Source organism: Zootoca vivipara, chromosome 1 (genome assembly GCF_963506605.1).
Source record: "Zootoca vivipara chromosome 1, rZooViv1.1, whole genome shotgun sequence".
Taxonomy (NCBI): Eukaryota; Metazoa; Chordata; class Lepidosauria; order Squamata; family Lacertidae; genus Zootoca; species Zootoca vivipara.
In genome coordinates, this window is record NC_083276.1 from 116,637,632 (window position 1) to 116,659,371 (window position 21,740).

The 21,740-nt window shown below is 43.2% G+C and overlaps 1 protein-coding gene across 3 annotated transcripts in view; it reads right to left on the bottom strand.

Annotated features, from left to right (window-relative positions):
* RAPGEF4 (Rap guanine nucleotide exchange factor 4) overlaps positions 1-21,740 on the bottom strand; it is a 151,282-nt gene that overhangs the window by 97,799 nt on the left and 31,743 nt on the right. Inside the window, exon 1 of one of the 3 annotated variants that reach the window (XM_035135217.2) lies at positions 8,805-9,090. The exons of the other annotated variants lie outside the window; for them this stretch is intronic. The gene's annotated coding sequence lies outside the window, so the exon portion shown is untranslated. Of the gene's footprint in view, positions 1-8,804; positions 9,091-21,740 lie in introns of those variants that run through there. 3 annotated transcript variants of the gene reach the window in all.

Here is a 21,740-nt window from a genome sequence, read left to right on the forward strand (position 1 = left end):
TCAGGCTATAGTGGCTGCAAAAGTTCAATGCCTCCTTGCACCAGGAGTCCCATGAGGAATTTTGCCTTGTTCTAATTTTGGAATCTGGAAAAAAACAAACACCAGGAAGGACTTATATATATATGTTAAAAAATAATAATGATATGTATATATTTGAAAAAAAGAAAATCTCTTCAAAGAAAACTATTTCCCCTCAGTGTGAAACAAGCGAATTGCTAGTGATATATCAAACGTACTGAAGCAAAGGTGTGGCTTTTAACATCAATATGAAGATTAAGGCTAGTTACCCTGTCAGCGCTGTCTTAAGCGCCCCTGTTGCCATGGTGCGCCGGACCTCTCCGGCGCCCTTCCGCCCCGTTTCCCAGCGCGGTGGGCAGGTGGGCGCCACGCGCAGCTGCACAGCGGACCGGCCGGCCAGCGGGCGGGCGCAGCTCGTGGCGCCCTCCTGGCGGGCCGGCGCCATGGTGCCCTGCGCCACCGGGGGTCTATGTAGAGCCGGCCCTGTACCCTGTCCCTGTGATGTTTAGGCCATGTCATCACACACACACCGTGACAGTTGTATGTTCACATCATTTGCTGTCACTGGTGGGAAAAGCACATGGCGAAGGCCTGACTAAACATTACAGGAAAAGGAACTTTAAAAAACCTCCCCACCCCTCTTTTTCTAAAATGGCAAACAGTGTTGGTTCAGCCCCAAAATCAATTCTGTGCTATGCCTGCAAATCTAGGAGATCCTCATAAATAAATGCTGTGACTATTTCAAACTGACTGCTGGGATTCTCTCCCCTCAGGGAAATTCACATGACCAAACTGATATGTTGAGAATGTGGGTTAAGTAGATCAATGTAGAATTTGGCACAGGATGAAGCAGGCAAAATGGTAGCATCATGTGGACTAGGCACATGATGAAGCAATCACAAGATCAAATCCCCCACAAACCTACAGTACTCTATATCTCCAAGCTTGCCAATACAGTAATCTTAATTGGCCCTTATTCACAGAGAGAACCACAACTATCAGCTAAGCAGAGTTGAAGGAGGCGAATAAAAAATTAAAATGTTATTCCGTCTGGCTGGGTCTTTGGGGAGATGGCCTAGGCAGGAAGCTGTCGCGACAAACGAGCATGTACTGGCATACGCCTTAGTAAATCAAACCACACACACACACAAAAAGAGTTAGCTGGAAGGCTGGTGGAAAACATTGTTCAAAGCTGCACAATTTTAGATAACCTTGGCTTTTGAAACAGCCAAAGCACTGTTTTGCTGCTTAACAAGGCTGCCATGCTAGCATGTCTACTCAGAAGTAAGTCCCACTGAATTCAGGTAAGCAGGGCTAGGATTTGCAGGGGATCAGGTCTTCACTAATATATTATACTAAGAAATAGCTCTAAGCAAACAACAAAGAGTCACCAGAGGCTCTCTATTTCATATTTCAGCAACATAAGCTGGAGTAATGCCAGGTACTTTTGGCAAATCCTGCCCCGCAAAATAAATCTCTTCTCTGCTTCCCTATCAAGGATACTCAAGTGAAAAATCACTGTACTGCTAGAACAGTGCTTCTTGACACCTAACAGCAACACAAGGAAACCAGTTCCTAATGGGCCCCAAAACGGGGAACTTAAGAAATAGCCTGGCCTGCTTGCGGATGGGTGAATTTGTCGACTTGGGTTTCTTTCAGTTTTTCTGCTTTCTAATCTTAAATTCAGTTCTCCAGATTCCTGAATTCTTTGTGCCTATCATTTGGCTGCAGAACTGCATCACAAACTTAGGAGAGTGAATGCGGAAAAACAATGCAGGTTGCGTAGTGGCTTGCAAAATGTCAATTAGATTTGTTTCTCATTTAAACTTCATGAGACCCGTTCTAATTCGTTGTTTCTCTATCACATCTTAAAACAATTCTCTGCATACATGAAGGGTGGAAAAATGGACCTCGAGCTCCAGTGGCAACCCAATAAGGTTTCTGCCACTGTGTGCAGCATGTAGGGCTTTGTGGCCCACCTTCAGTTCATTATTTGCTGAAACGTGACCACCACTAAAAAACCTATGCTATGTTTCAGAAATGTGCCCTTTTGTTTTTACATGTAGTACATTACTGATGAATCTGAGGGATAGTTGTCACTTCTTTCTTTCTGGATCCATTATGAAATTTTTTATCCGTCATTCTGTACAGTGCAGAAATTCAGCAGTACTGGTGTTGCTCTGTACAGGATAAGGCAGGCAGGCATGCAGGGTGTAGAATTAAACAAGAAACAACTATCAAGGCACCCCACTGCTGCAGTCAGGTGCAAAGTTAGCAGAGATGCTGGTGGCAATTCCAGATTATGTTTTACCACGTTTGAAACATTCCATAAACCTGGATCTATACAGGCATCCCCAAAAGCATCTTACTTAGACAAGCAGAAAAATCAGAGCACCCCTAGCTCTTATAGTCCCAGTACGGCATTAATACTGACATCACTTAATGGTGACTGCACAGAGATAAAGAGGAAAGGTTGGGATGTGTCTGGCTGTAGATATGTAATCTCAGCCCTCCTGAGGGAATGGTCCAAAACCTCTGACCTCCCCAGATGCTGGAGTAGTGCTGTTATCTTAGCTCTTCTGCAAAGGCCCCCCTTGCATTACATTTGCCTGTACAGACACCTGATATTCATGGATATCTCTTGCCCTATATTGGGCACAGCTGTGAAAATGCACAACCATAATAAAAGAAGCTATCAAGCATCATATGCAAGGACAATGATATTATGGAATGGGCCAAAAGCCCCACAACCAGAATTAGGCACCAAATATTCCTTCCCTATCCCCACGAACTCAGGAAACTCAGCACACCAGCAGTTTTGTTCACGTACCGGGTTGCCAATAGCCCAGAAACGAAGCCCTGGTATGCTGTTTCTCGGCTTCCTTTAACAGCGATTTGATATGCAGGAACTCAAAGGGAAGGTTTTCAGGGATGGAACAAAACATGGAGATTCGTTAATTACTGCAGTTGAGGTTCTAGTTCAGAAGCTGGTAAGCCCATTAGAAATCCTATCACATTGGTGGCTGCTTCTTCCAGCTAGGGTTGCCAGACTCAATAGAGGACAGGACTTCTGTGCCTTTAATTGCCCTGCTCTCTTTTGAGTCTGGAAACCTTAAAGAGAAACCAGCAGACCCTTTGTTTAATTTCCAAGCAAAGGGTCTGCTGGTTTCTCTTTAAGGTTTCCAGACTCAAAAGAGAGCAGGGCAATTAAAGGCATAGAAGTCCTGTCCTCTATTGAGTCTGGCAACCCTACTTCCAGCAGAGCCTAGAAATATATTCTCAGCAAAGCAAATCTAGGTTGTGCATATTGTTTTGCAGTTCTTTTGGCATATGGTCATGAATACATATGAACACTAGTTTTTTTAAAAAACAAAAGCAATCATGACCATAGTAGCTATGGAGACATGATCCCAAACCCTTGAATCTTGATCTCAAATGACCTATAACGCATACATATAGACCGAGTATATCAATTTATACTTCAACAGGCATTATGGCAAAATCCACTACCGACCTGTTTTTGTCTCATGCCCATCTGATAACGGTGGCAATGACCTCTGCCTGGGGCTTTAGAAAGGATTAATGACTAACTGGCATTAACAGCCTTTGGATGTATTTCAGCCATCAACTCTTCCAGCTCATCATTAATCCTAGGAGATATGCTAGACACCATTCTGTCATTATTATTAAAACTTCATTTTTTAAAAAAAGAAGAAAAGAAATCCTCTGCACAGATGGGTGCAGCATAATTGGGAAAAGAATAATTGTTATTGTATATTGCGGGCATGCGTTTGCTGGGAACATGAAGTCTCATTATCAATAATGGGAAAGAAGGCTTTCAATGCTGAACCAAAAAAAGTGTGTGTGAGGACACTAGTAAACCTTGGCTCAGATAGCCCTAGCTCAGATGCTTGCCTCGCTAGCTCATCTTTTAACTTGGTGGAAGAGCTGGTCACCTCTCACGTGTAATAATATGCCATTATAAAGCAAGCCCTGGTGTACTTGTGAAAGTTCACAACATGAGATCCTTCCTTCTCAAGAAAAGAAGGGATATCCTATGAGCAGGGAACCTCTGTTGAGTTCAAGATGGGCGTTCGACTGCAGAAAATGTTTTATGGAAGTGATTTCCACTGCTTGGTTTAAACTGTGATGAAAACATAGTTAATCATTACCCACTGGTTTTATTGCATTTTACTGTTGTTAGCGTTTATTGTAGACTGCTGGAAAAAAAACCTTTGGGTGAGTCATAAGTCTGTGGTAGTGGTGGATCAAATGGGAAGAAGGAAACTTTGGAGGAGAGGGCAGCATGCCTTCTCTGCAACCATGCAAAAGGATCAGCCAGCTGAATGTCTAAACTGCGGGGGGGGGGGGGAGATACGGAATTTAGCGTTAACACGGATACTCAGACTTCAGTGTCAATTGTTAAAATGCAGATTGTGTATTTTCACACAGAGGCAAGCAGAGCAAAATATGAATCTACAGAGTACAGTCTGAAGGTCCATTAGGCCAGCAACTTGCTGAAGCTAGGCAGGTCTGGATCTGGTCAATACGTGGATGGGAGACCATCCAGAGAACCTGGCATTGGTGCCAGCTTAGGATATCATTTCACTCATCAGATGATGTAGCCTCTAGTCCACAAAAGCTTGCACCTTTTCAGGGCACAAGACTCCACAAATTTTCCATGTCAGGAGGAAACATCTGCACTATGCTCATAAAGCCATTTTCGTGGAATGAAACTAAGCAGGCCAGACATTTTCTTTTGCCATACTGTCCCTGCCACTCCCCAAAGCACAATGCGCTCGGCAACATACATGACAGTGACAGACTTCTCCTTCTGAATGCCCCATCACACATCAAAGCTGGGTGAGGGGTGCTCACCACTTCTCTCACCCTGCGGCCTCCATCCCTGGTCCTTTTGTGTTACCCCTCCCTATGGATGCCTACCTCTTGTTCTTAACATCAGACTATCCTCCCAGCCACGCTTTCCTCATGGCAAGAGCAGACCTGCATTTAAGGAGGCAGGTCTGCAGCTGCCATGTCCAATTTGGGCCTGACAAACCAGGGCAGTTGGTCTTACACATGTAAGTTGCTGTCGTCCCCACCAAAAGTAATCACACAACTGTTTAGAAAGTAAAGTTCTTCTCTGTCTCTAGATCAGAAAAAGGAGGTGGTCAAGTTCATCACAAACAGGAGTAAGGTGCCTGAAGCCTACCAATGGCCTCCATTCTGAATTACATTGACATATGTCTATTTCCAGTTTTCCTGTTATATTTTACACAGGGTTAAGAAATGTATGCCACACAAAAGGATTCTTCCAGCGACAGTCTTTATAGAATACACTATACAGGCAGGATAACATTAACACATACAAATATTTTCAGTAGCTGCTGGCCTTGAACTCAGAACCTTTTGGGCTGTAGCTAGGAATGCAACCCTGCTATTAAAACATAATGTTCTCCAAAACAAAATGTTCCCCTCCCCCCCAAAGATACAGTCATACCTTGGAAGTCAAAGAGAATCCGTTCCGGAAGTCCATTCAACTTCCAAAACGTTCAGAAACCAAAGCGCGGCTTCTGATTGGCTGCAGGAAGCTCCTGCAGCCAATCGGAAGCTGCGGAACCACACTGGATGTTCAGTTTCCCAAAATAGTTCACAAACTGGAACACTCACTTCTGGGTTTGCAGTGTTCGGGAGCCAAAACGTCCAAGTACCAAGACATTCGGGATGCAAGATATGACTGTACTTGAAAATCACCCAGGCTGACTATGGGTCGTTGTCTCAGCAAGAGACAATATTCTGCTACTGTTAATCCAATGCCGAGCCTCCTCTCCCCATTATCTCTGTCCTTGCTTAGTGCCTGTTTTTGTTCCCTGGCTTCTCCTGCTCACACTATCAGGCTTGCCTATCTTACCCATTCCTTCTTTTCCAGACACCCAGCTTCCAATTCCCTGGAAAGGAACTCTTGACCCTAACTTGAACTCCTGGCACCATCTGAACTGCTGACCCATGTACCGGTAGTTGATTTAACAGCTTCAGTCAGTGCCTCTTGAACTTCACTTGCACGGGGTCATGATGCATAATGCTGACAAATTTATGGCAACGCTGACAGAAGCAAACAGGAACACATCTGTGGTAGGTCTTATTATGGACCTCAGTGATAACATTCCATTAAAAGGGGGGCGGGGACAGAAAATGAAAGCAGTACACTCATTTTGTCAACCCAGTTCTGAAGAAAGACGAGAATGAACAAGTTTATTTAGTGTTGTAAACAAAATGACAAGGGTCCCCGGTGTGTGGAACGCATTCATTATTTTATGAATAAGGAGCAAAATCAATGACTTTGTAACAGAATTTGCGTGACCAGTCAGTCCAAACCATACGAGTGCTGCATCAAACCGCCCAAATTGAAGTACAGTGGTACCTCGGGTTAAGAACTTAATTCGTTCTGGAGGTCCGTTCTTAACCTGAAACTGTTCTTAACCTGAGGTGCCACTTTAGCTAATGGGGCCTCCCGCTGCCGCTGCACGATTTCTGTTCTCATCCTGAAGCAAAGTTATTAACCCAAGGTACAACTTCCGGGTTAGTGGAGTCTGTAACCTGAAGCGTCTGTAACCCGAGGTACCACTGTAGACATTAATTGGGCTCAAGGAAGAGCCTGATGTCTCACATGACAGTGCAGTAAAACACTCATCACATTTCGTAACCGTACATATGCCAGATTAGAACTTCTTGGGGGAAGTGGAGATTGAGTAGTTGTGGAAGAGTGTGTGTGTGTGTGTGTGTGTGTGTGTGTGTGTATTGTTTATTATCATTTTTTTCATATCCCACCTTTTCCTCAAGGTGATCACATGCTTCTCCCCCCCCCCCACTCTTTATCCTCGTGACAACCCTGTGTAGTAGGCTAGTCTGAGTGACAGTGACTGGCCTCTGGTAGGGTTGCCATACACCATAAATTCCCGGGCATACTCTGAATACTGCAGTCGGAAGCAGTGCCCAGGCAGAAATTGACAAAAATGTCCGGGAAAATCCAGGCGTATGGCAACCTGGATTGGCAGGGTCGTTTTTGTCTATTTTCCTTTTCAAAAAAGCTCAGCAACTTTGGCCAAAAATAGCTCAACGATTTCACTTTTTGAAATATGGCAACCCTACCTAAAGTCACCCTTAGGTGACCTGCTTCGTGACTGAGTATTGTGGAAGATACTGGATCGAGATGACCTAATCAATCAGTGTCTCTAAGCATGCGGTCGCCTAGGAAACTCTTAAGGTATGAGTGAGTATGTTTTATAAATATATGTAACGTGTTTTTTTTTTATTAAGTTACAGCTGTTACCTAAGACACAAGCTGATGGTTCTCCCAGGAAAATGAGAGCAGCTAAATCTTCCACTGAAAGACGCACTGCTCAGATGGGGAAACCAAAATCGGGAGGTACTCAAGGCCAGGTGGAACCTTATTGGCTCCAGGAAACTCCCTGACCACTTTTAGGGTGGCACTGCAGAGCAGTCAAAATCAAATCAGCAGTTTCTTCTGCTGGTATACAAAAACTCAGTACAAGGAATAAGGAAGCTGGGACCCCCACGACCACAACACACACTTCATGTTTAGCACTACATTTGTTAAATCGAACTGCCACGGGAGCTCCAAACTCTAGACAGAGCCGGGACAACCACTGAGGTGACAACCATTCATTCTTATAACAGCCCTGCAAATATAGAGATCGTCTTTCATACTTTCCATACTAGAAAACTGGAACCTGGGAAAATGCTAACACAGCCAGCCAGTGCATTCTTAAATGAGGTGAGATTAGAACCCACTTTCTCTATCCAAACAACACTTCATCCAATAAACTAACTGTTTTTCTCTTCCTTCCTTCCTTTCTTTCTTTGGGCGCATACTGTGACTAACAGTATCATCATAATGACTTTTCCTAATGCCATAAAGGACATGTGCTCTTTAGATTTCATCATTTAAGGTTCCAAAATTGCATTTTTGAACTAAAATCACTACCTCTGAATCTCTACAGCAAAACTCCATTTGTTTCCTTTTGCACTTGGCACATATATTATTAAATCATGTTCTTCTGAAAACTAGCGCCAGGCTTCATTTTTAAGCATCTATTGAGAGCAGTGTTTTACCTTAACGCAGGGTAATATATTTGAGGAGTTTCAAATGCATTTATTTGCTACATACTGTTTGGTGATTAAATATGATAATCTAATCTGGTTGCTTTGGGGGATAGGAACCAGCTTGAAATCAAATTTGTTCAAAAACTTCTTAAATGCAGATTTCATGTTGGCAATCAACAGTTCCTGTGCCATTTCCCTCCCTTCTCTCTTTTGCAGATGCAAAAGTGATGTTAAATACAACTGCTCAGTTTTGTATATATATATATATAAACCTTCATAGAAAATACCTATATTTTCAGAACCTTTTTTTTTACAGAAAACATCCTTTCATTAGCAAGCATTGCCAAGAATAAAACACTTATAACATTGCTTCAGTATATATATAGGGGGGCATTACTCTTGCTTCTCAAGTATTTCCCCCGCTAATTTGCAGCATTCAAAAATTGAGAGTTAATTGGGGGAGGGGGAAATATCTAAACTCCTCTGCCTAAGCACATACACATGTTAAAATGGAAAACTCCCATTCGTTAGTCAAGCAATGCCAATTATATATCAAGAATACATGAGCTCAAATATAGCAAAAGTAAAAAGAACAAGATTCAATTAGAAAATAATGCTGAGCCTGCCGCCGCCCCCACCTATATGAAATTTCAAAAACTTACACTGTAGTGTTCTTATCAGTCCAACCCAGCAAGCAGCCTTAAAAGTGCATTTTAGATTTTGCATCCATGCTCCATTCTTAATGATGTGACTGTTCAGGCACATGGTCAAGTAGCACTCAGCTTCTCCCTTAGTGATGTACGAGAGGCGAGCTCTGCTGATTTATCTAGTCTTTCTGCTGCAGATTAGCACTAATGATTCTGCCTCTGCATCCTACCTTTCTTTTAAGCGAGTGGCTCTGCATTATCATTGGCAATCCAAATTAGACAGCCAATACAGCATAGATTTCTCTCTCTCTCTCTCTCTCTCTCTCTCTCTCTCTCTCTCTCTCTCTCTCCACCCACCCCATCCCCTATGAAACAACTGATAGGCATACAAGAAATCACACTGTTTGAATGTATGTATTGATTCTCTCTTCCCATTTCCCTGCTGGTAAAGAAGTCACCATAGGTGCCCTCCCCCTCCTGCAAAAGAAGGTTGCTGTGGTTCGAAGGTCTGTTTGCGATTTATTCTTCTGAAATATATTTAGCCTAGACAGATGGTCTGGGGCGAATAATTTGCATGCAGAAACTCGGGAATCTTGATATGTGTAACTCATTGATAATAAGCATACACATTCAGATTTACTATTTGCTCAGTGTAATAGTGTTTTGGGGAAACCGGATACAAAGTGGGTCAAGGCTTTAATGCATTTAACGTCCATTAGCGGCCATGAGCTCGTGCTCATAAATAGGTTTTATTTAATTACCGTACACTACACAGGATGCATAGGTTACACATTCACTCTCTCGCTCAAATCCATTCCTTTTGCCCTGCTCGCTTTGGAACGTCTGACGTTTTAAAGTGCGCTGCAAGTCGCTCTTCTTAAGAACTGTCCTCACGGCTGGTGTTTTACACTGAGCCTCCGAAGATGCCAACAAGTTTACTACAGCAATTAGCAAAGGACAAAGTGAATGAACTGCTGCTACGTTCTTCCAGGCTTTCGAGTAATCAAGGACTGTGCTAGCAATAAGGGACCATATTTTATTCATGATGTTTTCAGGCCAAGACACCACAAGTTGTTGTTGTTTTTTTAAAAAAAAGTTTAAAATTTTCATAAGCACTCTCAAACACTCAAGAAATAGAAAATGCCCCACAGCTTTTATTCACTTAAAAATCTGAACAGCCTGACAACTTTGCTCCCTGTCTAAGTCAATTCGTATCACGCTTCTGCCCAGTTTAATTGCTCTACATCCCCTCCTGCTATGAATCTGAAGCTGAAGGAAATAGACCTGCTCTGTGAATAACAGCAAATGTCCAGTTGACACAAGATGATCTTCAAGGCATCAGTGGTGTTGTATGAACTCTTGTTCATACAGAGAGCTAGTGCAGTGCTGTGGTCAGAGTGCAGGACTAGGTAAAAGGTAAAGGTAAAGGACCCCTGGATGGTTAAGTCCAGCCAAAGGCGACTATGGGGTTGCGGAGCTCATACTGCTTTCAGGCCGAGGGAGCCAGCGTTTGTCCACAGTCAGCTTTCCGGGTCATGTGGCCAGCAGGACTAAACCGCTTCTGGTGCAATGGAACACTGTGATGGAAACCAGAGCGCACTGTTTACCTTCCCATCTATTTATCTACTTGTGCTGGCATGCTTTCAAACTGCTAGGTTGACACAATCGCGGGGATTCGAACCGCCAACCTTCTGATCAGCAAGCCCAAGAGGCTCAGTGGTTTAGACCACAGCGCCACCTGCATATACTTGCTTCTATTGCACTATAGATCTGACAATGGTCTCAGCAATTCCTATACACCTCCATTTTGCTGACATAAGTACCAATCTTCTTTCAATTATGATGGGGCGCTGAGGTGGGAGGAGCCTAACGTTTCCTCGTGGAATTTTCCAAATGAGACCCTATTAAAAGCTGCTATTTGGCCTGTAAGTGAGGAGGAGAGAGAAACATTCAGTGGTTTAGACCACAGCGCCACCTGCATCCCAGTGTTGGATTAAGGCTTGGGAAACCTCATTCAAGTCCCTCACTGTGTGATCTCGGGCCAGGCTCTCACACAGCCAAAGCTACCTTGCAGGGCGATTGTTGCAATGATAAAACAACAAATTCTGTCTCGAGCTCCCTGGAAATAAGGCAGGATAAAAATGTGTGTTAAATAAATAAATATACATTTAAGAGTTGAGAAGATCAGTGCTGCCTCAATTATTGCATGTAACAATCTTGCCACACAAAAATTGCAAAGAATTATCAAAATGTTAGCTTTTCAAAATGCACCATGAAGTGATTCTATTGTTGTTGTTGTTGTTGTTGTTGTTGTTGTTGTTGTTGTTGATGATCTTTCAACTTCCTCAAATAGTAACAATAAAAAGATTAAGCACCTTTTATCCCAATGCTAGAAGAATCTTATGAATGTACAGAAGGATTTCCTCACTCCCGTCTTGAATTACAGCCTCTTTATTCGGCAGATTTCCAGCAAATGACAACAACTAGCAATGCTGCACAATTCTAGGGGCAGGAGATTCGGCGGAACACTGTAACCGACTGAGATTGCTGGGGAGATGTTAGCTTTGGCAGAGTAAGTTATCCAAACAGAAATTAGTTCTGGCCACGAGAGGGAAGGGCGGGGGAAGAGAAATAATTTCTGCTCTTGCAGCAAACGTGTCATGGGATCTGTAGTGGCTGGAAGCAAAGAAGATCTTCCGTTTTACAATCCCTTTGAAGATACTATTAAACAGCAGGAGTGGCAGAGCACATGGCTGCCCACTGTTTCATGTGAGACCCACTTTCCCAACTTGTTTGTCGATTGTGTCCCCCCCCCCCAGCCCAGGCTTTCTTCAAAAAAGCCGAAGGAAGCTCAGCTTTTATGGGTCTATTCTGTACCTAATTCCTTTACCAGGCATCAGGACACACAAGATTTCCATGTTGCATACTTGAACTCCCTTATCTAGACTGAAATGCACAGTAGCAGATGGCAGGGGAGGCCTATGGGGCTTACCAGAAGTTAGAATGGGAGGGGCACAGTGGCGGGGAGGTGGGTGCTGTCTGAATGCACCAATGAAGAAAATACAGCATGTTGGGTAATGTGTACTTGAAATATACTCGGAGTCGAGAGTGAATTTCATGCTCTTTATTCAGCTCATATTCATCAAGGAGAAGAAGAGAAGACGAATGGCTCTTTTCCCAAAACCATCTGCTTATATACATTATTTACACAATGGGCCTTGCGTGATTGGCTACTTCAGGGCTACACCTGTGGGCCAATTATATTGTGGATTGACTTCTGCCTGCAGCCTGATTGGCTGCTCCTACAGGCCAATCAGGTAGCAGATTCACTTCTGCCAGCCGCCTGATTGGCTGCTCCAGCAAGCCAATCAGGTTGCGGATTCACTTCCACCTGGAGTTGGATTGGGTAGCTCCCGCTGATTCTGAATCCTATTGTTCTAGGATTCAGCTCAGTACATAACAGTACTCAAGTAAGCACCGCTGCTCTCCCCCCCCTCCATGTCGGTATTGGAAATCCACCTGAATGCTAGCACAAGTGCAGAATAAGCATGCTTAACTGCCAACCTAGCAGTTCAAAAGCACATCAAAGTGCAAGTAGATAAATAGGTACCACTCCGGCAGGAAGGTAAACGCTGCTCTGGTTCGGCAGAAGCGGCTTAGTCATGCTGAGCTTTGAGGCTCAGCGGGGATTCAAACCTCTCTCTCCAACACAACTGCCGCAGAGCACCACAGTGGCTTTCACACCCGTTTTTACAATAACTGAAGTGCCAAGAATTATAAGCTGCCACATCATTTATTTAAAAGCAAAGCACCACTAGAAAGATTAAGAGAAATCACAATCACCTTAACTTTAACGTTGACAGCAACAACCGGACTACAGTATTTCTGTCCCTTGAGTCATTTGATTTGCTATTTGCTAAATTCATAATTAAATATTAAAATGAGTCACTGGTGGCTTTGATATTCTGGGGAAACCAGCATGGCATCCAGTTTGAAATGCAAACTGACTTCCACAAACATTCGAAGAGGGCCAGGATAGGAGGGTATCCTATCCCCACTTGCTACAGAAGGAACCTCTTCCCATTTGCTCACGAGTTTTGTGTACATACTGTGCAGATGTTTGGTACGTCCAACATGGAAACGGGACCACACTTGCCAAATGGGAAATTACTCAGGGCAAAGTGGGTAAAGCGAAACATGCTACCACATCTACTGTAACTAGCATATTTTTCCGTGTATAAGACTAGGTTTCCCCCCTAAAAAATAATGTCCAAAATTTGGGGGCATCTTATACACGGATAGATCTCTCCCCATTTTCTTAAATCGAAGTCCCCCATGGGGGGGGGTCTTATAGACGGAAATGGTATCATATATTTTTAACAAAGAATGCCTTCTCTGCCAACAGGCATAGCTGCCAAGTTATCCCTTTTTTAAAGGGATTTCCCCTTATGCTGAATAGGCTTCCTCACGAGAAAAGGGAAAACTTGGTAGCTATGCCAACAGGTAGGTAGCCGTGTTGGTCTGCCGTCGAAACAAAATAAAAATAAAATAGAAAAATTCGTTCCAGTAGCACCTTAGTTGGTCTCTAAGGTGCTACTGGAAGGAATTTTTCTATTTTATTCTATTCTATTTTTATTTTGTTTCTCTACCAACAGTATTGTTGTAAGTTGATGTAGATGTTCAATTTTGTTGTTCTGCATGGGACAATGACAATAAAGATTATTGTATCGTATCGTATTGAACCCCACCAACAGAAGCAAGCAACGGAAGCAAAATGGTGGTAAACCGCCAAAACAAAGAAACAGCTAACAGAAAATAAAGAATAAAGTGAATAGAGAATAATAAATAAAGAGTTGGGAAACTGGCATGCTTGCTATAGGGATTAAAAGGCCCAGGAAGACCAGGACTCAAATTCTTACTAAGCAAACAAGTGGCCTGGGCGTACCTCATCCAGGAACTGACCTGGCCCACATGCAATTCTATGCCAAACCATGGACCAAACATGCTGGTTCCTGGGGAGAAGATTGTGGCTGCTTTTTTCCCTCCTCCAGTCCTGCTTTTGCCATGCTGCTATAAGCTAAGCCATGGTTTGGCCGAGCATTACATCCAAACCCAGACTCATTGGCTGGAGTGACATAAACAATGAGTCTGGGTTTGGATGTAATGCTAAACCATGGCTTAGCTTATAGCAGCATGGCAACAGCAGGACTGGAGGAGGAAGAAAGCAGCCACATTCTGTAGCCCAGATTTGTTCTATGGCTTATTGCTCATGGATTGCCTGGAGGACAACCATGGTGTGTTTTTTTTTTTTGCCCCCCACCCCGACAATCCATGAGCTTGGTTTAAAGTGTCTCCTTTGAATTTGGCGCTTTGAAATAATGCTGAGGAAATTATGCTTCCTCTTTGCAGTTGGAGTAAGTATATCATTTGCTCATTTATTTTATTTTTTAATTTGAATTTTAGTTAAAGAAATTTCTAGGCACAACAACAGCAAAAATTAAATTAAATTAAAAGCATATGGGACAGCATATGGGAAGGAGAAAGCAAGCTGTTGTGTGCAAGAGTTATGCATTGCTTATGTTTTATTTAATCTTATTCCATCCCACCCACAGCCAACAAAATGTACAGACTTGTGCAGTTGTGAAGCAGGAAGGCCTGAAGCATCATGCTTTGTAAATTACCAGGATGATTAAAAGAAAAACCCAATCAGAAAGCATTGTGGGAGTCCTGGCCATTCCTGGCCATTCCTGGACACCTCTCAGCTTTGTTATCACTGCTCATAAATAGGTGGAAGTGGAGACCCAAGAGTTCCTGATCAGCTGCATAAATGACAAACTTGGGAAGCAGACAGAATTATCTTGTGGGTCACCTGGCCATGACAGGTGAGGAGAACCCCTGTGGTAATTTTTATCTCCTCCCATCCCAAATTCATATATTCGGATAACATACCTGCTATGCTAAGAACTGGACAAGTTTTAGTCTGTCTCAAAGCTTTAGCAGCTGTTTTCCTGTTTGGGCTGCTGCTGGTATTTCTCTCAAGGTGTACACAACACCCTGACATCTGATATAATGAAGGGCGGTATAAAAATGCACAAGATAAAGAAAGTCAATTATTCCTGATACCCTTTTTTTTCAGTGATAACAGCACTTAACGTAACGTGAAGTCTGCCACAGAGGTAGGGCCGTCATTAAGGAAGAATAGTGATACGATTCCCCTTAATCAATGGCTTGACATGACAACATTGTCAACATATAAACAGACAGCTTATAGACTTTCTTTGGATAAATACAATGATATTTGGAATGAGTTTACACAGAATATATTAGGTTATTGACATTTATATGTGCATTAGGATAATAAGAATATACACACCTGTAGAGTAATATATGGTAATTTAACAGCATTTATTTATTTCTTTTCAATCTCATTCACTTTTCTCACTCTCTTTTTATAAATGGAATTGTTCTAATAAAATATTAATATAAATATTTGTGTTACCTCCAGAAATAAACCAATGGCATAGTGCCCATTGTCCTTGGGCTGCGTCCTTACTTTTCATACATACGCATTTCATCCAAGAGAGTTAGCTCTCGAATTGGTGCTATGCAAATTGAGGTGAACCCTCTTTTCTTAAGATGTTCTTGTTTGTTTGCTTTCCATTAACAGTAATGGCGTAAGGATCGTTTTATTTTCTCATCCTTCTCTGGAGGCAGCATGAGTCAAGGCTGAAGTGTGGAAAGCAGTGCAGAGCTCCCCATCACAAGGCACTGGTGAATTTTTTTTGTTTTTTAATCATAACTATCAGGGTTTTTTTTTTGAAAGGGAATCATCGTCAGCCAATAGGATCAACTGGATCAAGAGTGCTGTTTGGAGCTGGAGAACACACCATGGTTGCTAATGGAGATACTGTAAACATGAATGATGCTACGAAAAACAGAAGGTCGGCGCAGCAGGGTCTGGACTAGGGATTTCTAACAGAGAATTCTGACCACCTTCACTAAACTACAATTCCCAAAATTCTCTGGGTAGGTCCTGGCAGTTATAGTGATATAGGTAAAGGTAAAGGACCCCTGGACGGTTAAGTCCAGCCAAAGGCGACTATGGGGTTGCGGAGCTCATCTCGCTTTCAGGCCGAGGAAGCCAGCGTTTGTCCACAGACAGCTTTCCGGGTCATGTGGCCAGCAGGACTAAACCGCTTCTGGCACAACAGAACACTGTGACAGAAACCAGAGTGCACAGAAATGCCGTTTACCTTTCCTGCTGCGATGGTACCTATTTATCTACTTGCACTGTTGTGCTTTCAAACTAGGTTGGCAGGAGCTGGGACAGAGCAACGGGAGCTCACTCCGTCGCGGGGATTCGAACCGCCGACCTTCTGATCAGCAGGCCCAAGAGGCTCAGTGGTTTAGACCACAGTGCTACCTGCATATACTTGCTTCCATTGCACTATAGATCTGACAATGGTCTCAGCAATTCCTATACGCCTCCATTTTGCTGACATAAGTACCAATCTTCTTTCAATTACGATGGGGCGCTGAGGTGGGGGGAGCCTAACGTTTCCTCGTGGTATTTTCCAAACGAGACCCTATTAAAAGCTGCTATTTGGCCTGTAAGTGGGGAGGAGAGAGAAACATTCAGAAAGCGCATGGGCAAGTGGCGTTGAAAACACTGTGGGGGTTTTATTTTGGCAAAAGGAAGGAAAGAAGCTTCCTACTCCTTTAAGGTTTGGTGTGAGGGGCAGTTGGAGCTACACCCAGGTACTGCCCTGAGGTGAGAGAAAGAATATGGAAGAATAAGGAGGACGAAAGCCTAATTCTGAAGACCACCAAGAACCTGAACAATGAGAATTTTGAGGCTCTAAAATGAGAATTTCAAACTGATAACCTGGCAACATAGCTTCAGTTCATGGAGATTTCCCTCAAACAGAAGCTGTAAACTCTGGAATTGTGGTGGGCTTCAAACAGATGGAGAAATTGACCCATCTGAAAGAGGTGCAGAGAAAAGAGTTTTATAATGAGCTAGAGACTTAAATAGTACTGAGAGAAGCCGAGATGAGAACTATCTCTGGGGACAAATTAAGTGTAAAATTCTCAGCCAGCCAAGCTCCCAAAAGAAATTTATTTCTCTATGACTAATTTAATCCCCCCCCCTGTTCTGCCTGTAGTTTCAAACTAAGGAGCTAAGCTATGTAGGTGATACGGTTGGGGGGGGGGGGGAGTTCTCAACATGTACAAGTATAGCCTAGTCCTTTGACAAGCTTTTGTGGGCAGCAGCAGCAGTAAGATAGAGCCTGAATGATGCAGTTTGGTTTGTCTGTCTGTTTCCTTGTATCATCATCCGCTCTGCAAGGATTTCCATATAAACATTTTGTCATAATTACAGCACCTGAAGCACAAAAATCAGAACTAGAATGTAAGATTGCTTAGCCTCAACATGCTATTTTCCAAGTGTACCTTTTTTTAATGCATCAAAATAGAAAGCAGAACGCTCCGGTCCCACGAACGCTGCTTCCCTCATCGTACACCTCTGAAACTGTCTTCCCGCTGCTGCCTATCACAGCTATAACGTGCCTGGCTTAGTTCAGACATCATACCAAACCATGGTTAAGGAAACCATAGTCTCTGATCTGCCAGCAAACTAGAATTAGAAAACCACACACACACAAAGAGATTTGCAATTCAAGCTTCATGATATCTATAGCCCTGTCCAGGGTGTCGTCCCCCCCAGCTAGGATTGCAGGAGGAGACAGTGGTCACATGCTTGTCCCCCCTCCTGTCGCTCAGCTCCAAGATCCTCGTGTGAGATAGAGGAGGAACTTCTAGATGAGAGATTCTGCTCACAGGTGCTCCCCACACAATTTAGAACCTTGTGTGTGGAGGGTGTTAAAGTTGAGCACTGGGAATGCGCTTAAGGGGGCCTACAAATGTGTTGTCTGCATATTGACTGGGACATGTGCACAATTCTCCCTCCATGGAAGGGTTATGTGCACATTATGAGGCCTGGTGAATGTGCACAATAGCTGGTTATTATGTACATTAATCAGTCAGTTTGCATTACCTTGGTTTTCGAACAGCTTAGTTCTCGACCGTTTTGGCTCCCGAATGCTGCAAACCCGGAAGTGACTGTTCCGGTTTGCAAACTATTTTTGGAAGCCAAACATCCGACGGGGCTTCCGATTGGCTACAGCAGCTTCCTGCAGCCAATCAGAAGCCGCGCTTTGTTTTCCGAACATTTTGGACGGATTCCGTTTGACTTCCAAGGTACGACTGTATATGTATACAGTATATAGTACACTTCCTAAACCAAGCATGAAATATTATAATAGCTACCATTATCAGTAAATTTTAAAAAATATTTTCCATTACAAAACGAAATAGTTACTTGAATATGCAATTTACAATATGTTTTCAACTGTGCTTTGCAAAATGTGTTTAAGAACAAAGTAGGGCTTGCCGATCAGAAGGTCGGCGGTTCGAATCCCCGCAATGGGGTGACCTGCCATTGCTCGGTCCCAGCTCCTGCCAACCTAGCAGTTCGAAAGCACGTCAAAGTGCAAGTAGATAAATAGGTGCCGCTTTGGCGGGAAGGTAAATGGTGTTTCCGTGCGCTGCTCTGGTTCGCCAGAAACTGCTTAGTCATGCTGGCCACATGACTTGGAAGCTGTACGCCGGCTCCCTCGGCCAATAACGCAAGATGAGCGCCGCAACTCCAGAGTCGCTTACGACTGGACCTAATGGTCAGGGGTCCCTTTACCTTTTATCCATCTATCAATCATCTATCTATCTATCTATCTATCTATCTATCTATCTATCTATCTATCTATCTATCTATCTATCACTGGATTAAGAATTTAAGGTTCCCTTAAAGGCAGGCTTGATCTTTGTATACAGCAGAATGTATACAAGAATCCTAAAGAAGTAAAATAGGCCAGACTGCAAGTGGGGGTTCATATGGTTAAAAACCCACCACTAAGCCAAATTCCATGCAAGTAGAAAGCTAGCCCAGCAAGAAGTAGGCTGAGCAATATCCTTTATGCTCGATAAGCTAAGGTTTTTTTAAACACACACACACACACACACACCTCCACCCAGAGTCTGAAGCGGTACATTCCACCACCACAATCTGCTGTACAGTGGTACCTCGACTTACGAACGACTCGACAACCAAATTTTTCGACTTATGAGTGGGGCAAATGGCCGCACGCTTACGAATTTCTCGACATCCAAACGGAAACCGCGGCGGTTTTAGATAGGGTTTTTTCGACTTATGAATTTTTAGATGGGGTTGCTTCGACTTACAAATTTTTCCGTTTCCAATGCATTCCTACGGGAAATCGCGTTTCCAATGGCGCTTTTCGACCTACGAAGGTGCTTTCGGAACAGATTAAATTCGTAAGTTGAGGCACCACTGTATATGCAGACTATGCACAATCAATTTAGCTATCAAAGGACTGAAGAGTCACGTGTTTAAATAGTTTATACTTCTTCTTTTTAAATTCAAGCTGCTAAAAATCATTTCTTCAATCTTGTCTTTTGCTTACACACACACACACAAATTTCCCGGGCACATATACTGTTAGACTTAAAATAACCAGGTTTAGCTTGTATATATAGCCCCGAGAGTCCTGAATTAGAATTTCATTCCTGGAGTTCTCTCCCTAAGCTTTATGTTTTAATTAAAAACTCAGCATGGGGTGCGCCTCACGGAGCTCCGCATGATTAGTCAAAACCTAAATATCCCTATCAGATTAAACTGAACAGCTAAAAGAGAAGCCTATGGGATTTACTAGTTTACTTGGGGAGTTCCCTTGCCTTCTCCCTGACCCTCTTGCAGAGTTTTGGCTCTGTAGACTGGGCTACTGAGTGTGGTGTATTTTTGTTCTTATTGCTTGCATTTACTGATTTGGAAAGGTTGCAGATTAAACCTGAGAAGGTCCAAGGTTTAATCCCTGTCATCTTTGGGTAGAGTAGGGAGAGAATTCTGCCCGAATCCCTGGAGAAACTGGTGCCAGTCAATGTAGACAGTTAATGAATTGGACCAATGGCCTGACTCAGTATAAGGCAACTTCCTATTTGTCTTCCTTTTGTCGTGTAGGAGCTGCCCAGTCTCATGATTTTAACATTTGTTAAGAGGCTGGAAAAGTGGTCTCCCTACTGTGATAAAAAAAGCATGTCCTCCGACCACACTTTATTTTTGGTGCAATACTCCTGAAAAGCCCCAATCTAGCCATTCCCCTTCGTAATTTATGGGGTAATAAAAGGTAAAGGACCCCTGGATGGTTAAGTCCAGTCAAAGGTGACTCTGGGGTTGCGGCGCTCATCTCGCTTTCACACCGAAGGAGCTGGCGTCTGTCCGCAGACAGCTTTCCGAGTCATGTGGCCAGCATGACTAAACCACTTCAGGCGCAACAGAACACCATGCCGGAAACCAAAGCACATGGAAACACTGTTTACCTTCCCGCCACAGCGATACTTATTTATCTACTTATACTGCCGTGCTTTCGAACTGCTAGGTTGGCAGGAGCTGGGCAGAGCAACAGGAGCTCACCCATCGCAGGGATTTGAACCGCCAACCTTTTGATCCACAAGCACAAGAGGCTCGGGGGTTTAGACCACAGCACCACCCGCTTGCTCTCCAGTCTCTTGCTTTTTGCAAGAGGCACAGCCTCCAAAGATTCTTTTTAGTAGAGGGAAGAAAAATCCATTAAGGATTCTTGAAACAGATGGACACATGAGAAGGACGGCTTTGCCACGGGCGGACTTTAGTCATCTTTGATAATATGGCGCCCTGAGCAAGGCAAAAATTTGATTCCCCCCCCCAAAACAGATCTTCTGAGCTTTGCGCCTCTTCAGCTCAGCAGGGGAACTGCCTGCATCGCCCTAAATCTGGCGCTGCCTTTGCCGCTCCTTTCCTATGCACTAAAATGTTCATTTGGATTATCTTCAAGTTGAACCAGATCCCTTTTGGGTAAGATGAACTTGATCTGGATCCCTTTAAAAGCAGCTTTTCAAACATGGGTATTTGCACCAACTTGCACAGCACAGAAATTCATCGGCACGAAAGAAATATTACTCCAAATCAAATTTAAGAACCGTTCCCAACATTGTGTAGGTACAGGGAAGAAATTGAGAAGTTGTTGCCCTGCAGATGTTCTTGGACTCCAGGTCCCATCAGCCCAAAATAGCACAACCAATGGTCCAGGGATATTGTATGTTATATGTAATCTGAAATTCTTTTAATATAATTTTATCTAATTCTGTATATCTTTTAACTTATTTTATTGTTATTAACTGTAAACTAAATCGTGCGTGCCCTTGTTCCTGTTCTTGTTATGTCTATGAGCTTAAAGCTGAAATAAAGTGATTGGATTGGATTGGATATTGTAGTTAGGGCTGCCATATTTCCAAAAGTTAAAGTTGCTGAGTTGTAATGCCACAACATCTGGAATGCCGCAGGTTTCCAAATCCTGGTGTACAAGGGGAAATGTGTTGCTCATTGCTCATGAAATTGTGAATAATATCTAACAGGCTCCTATTTCTTCTGTGGAACCGCATTCTGCAGAGTAAATTGCCATAGATATACATTTCCTCTAGGTATTGCAGTTGGAGTGGTCACAAAATGCAATATTCACCAGAAGCACAACATTAAGAGGTAGATCAATAAACCTTGTGTGCAACATTGTGCACTGAGATTGCATAAAATCTGATTACATCTGAAGATCACTTCCCAAAAATAAAACATTAGAAATACTCAAAGCATTCAGAGTTACACTACTTTGACAACACCCTTCAAAAAAATAAGTTGTACAGTACGTAGAAAGTGTGCCAGCTTCTAAATCCAGAGGAATGTAGATCCAGCCAGCAGAGGAATACCTGGAAAACTACAAACCTCTGAACAAAAAGTATGGAAAACAGAAGATGTGGCAGAAAGTAATCAAATGGCGACCCAAG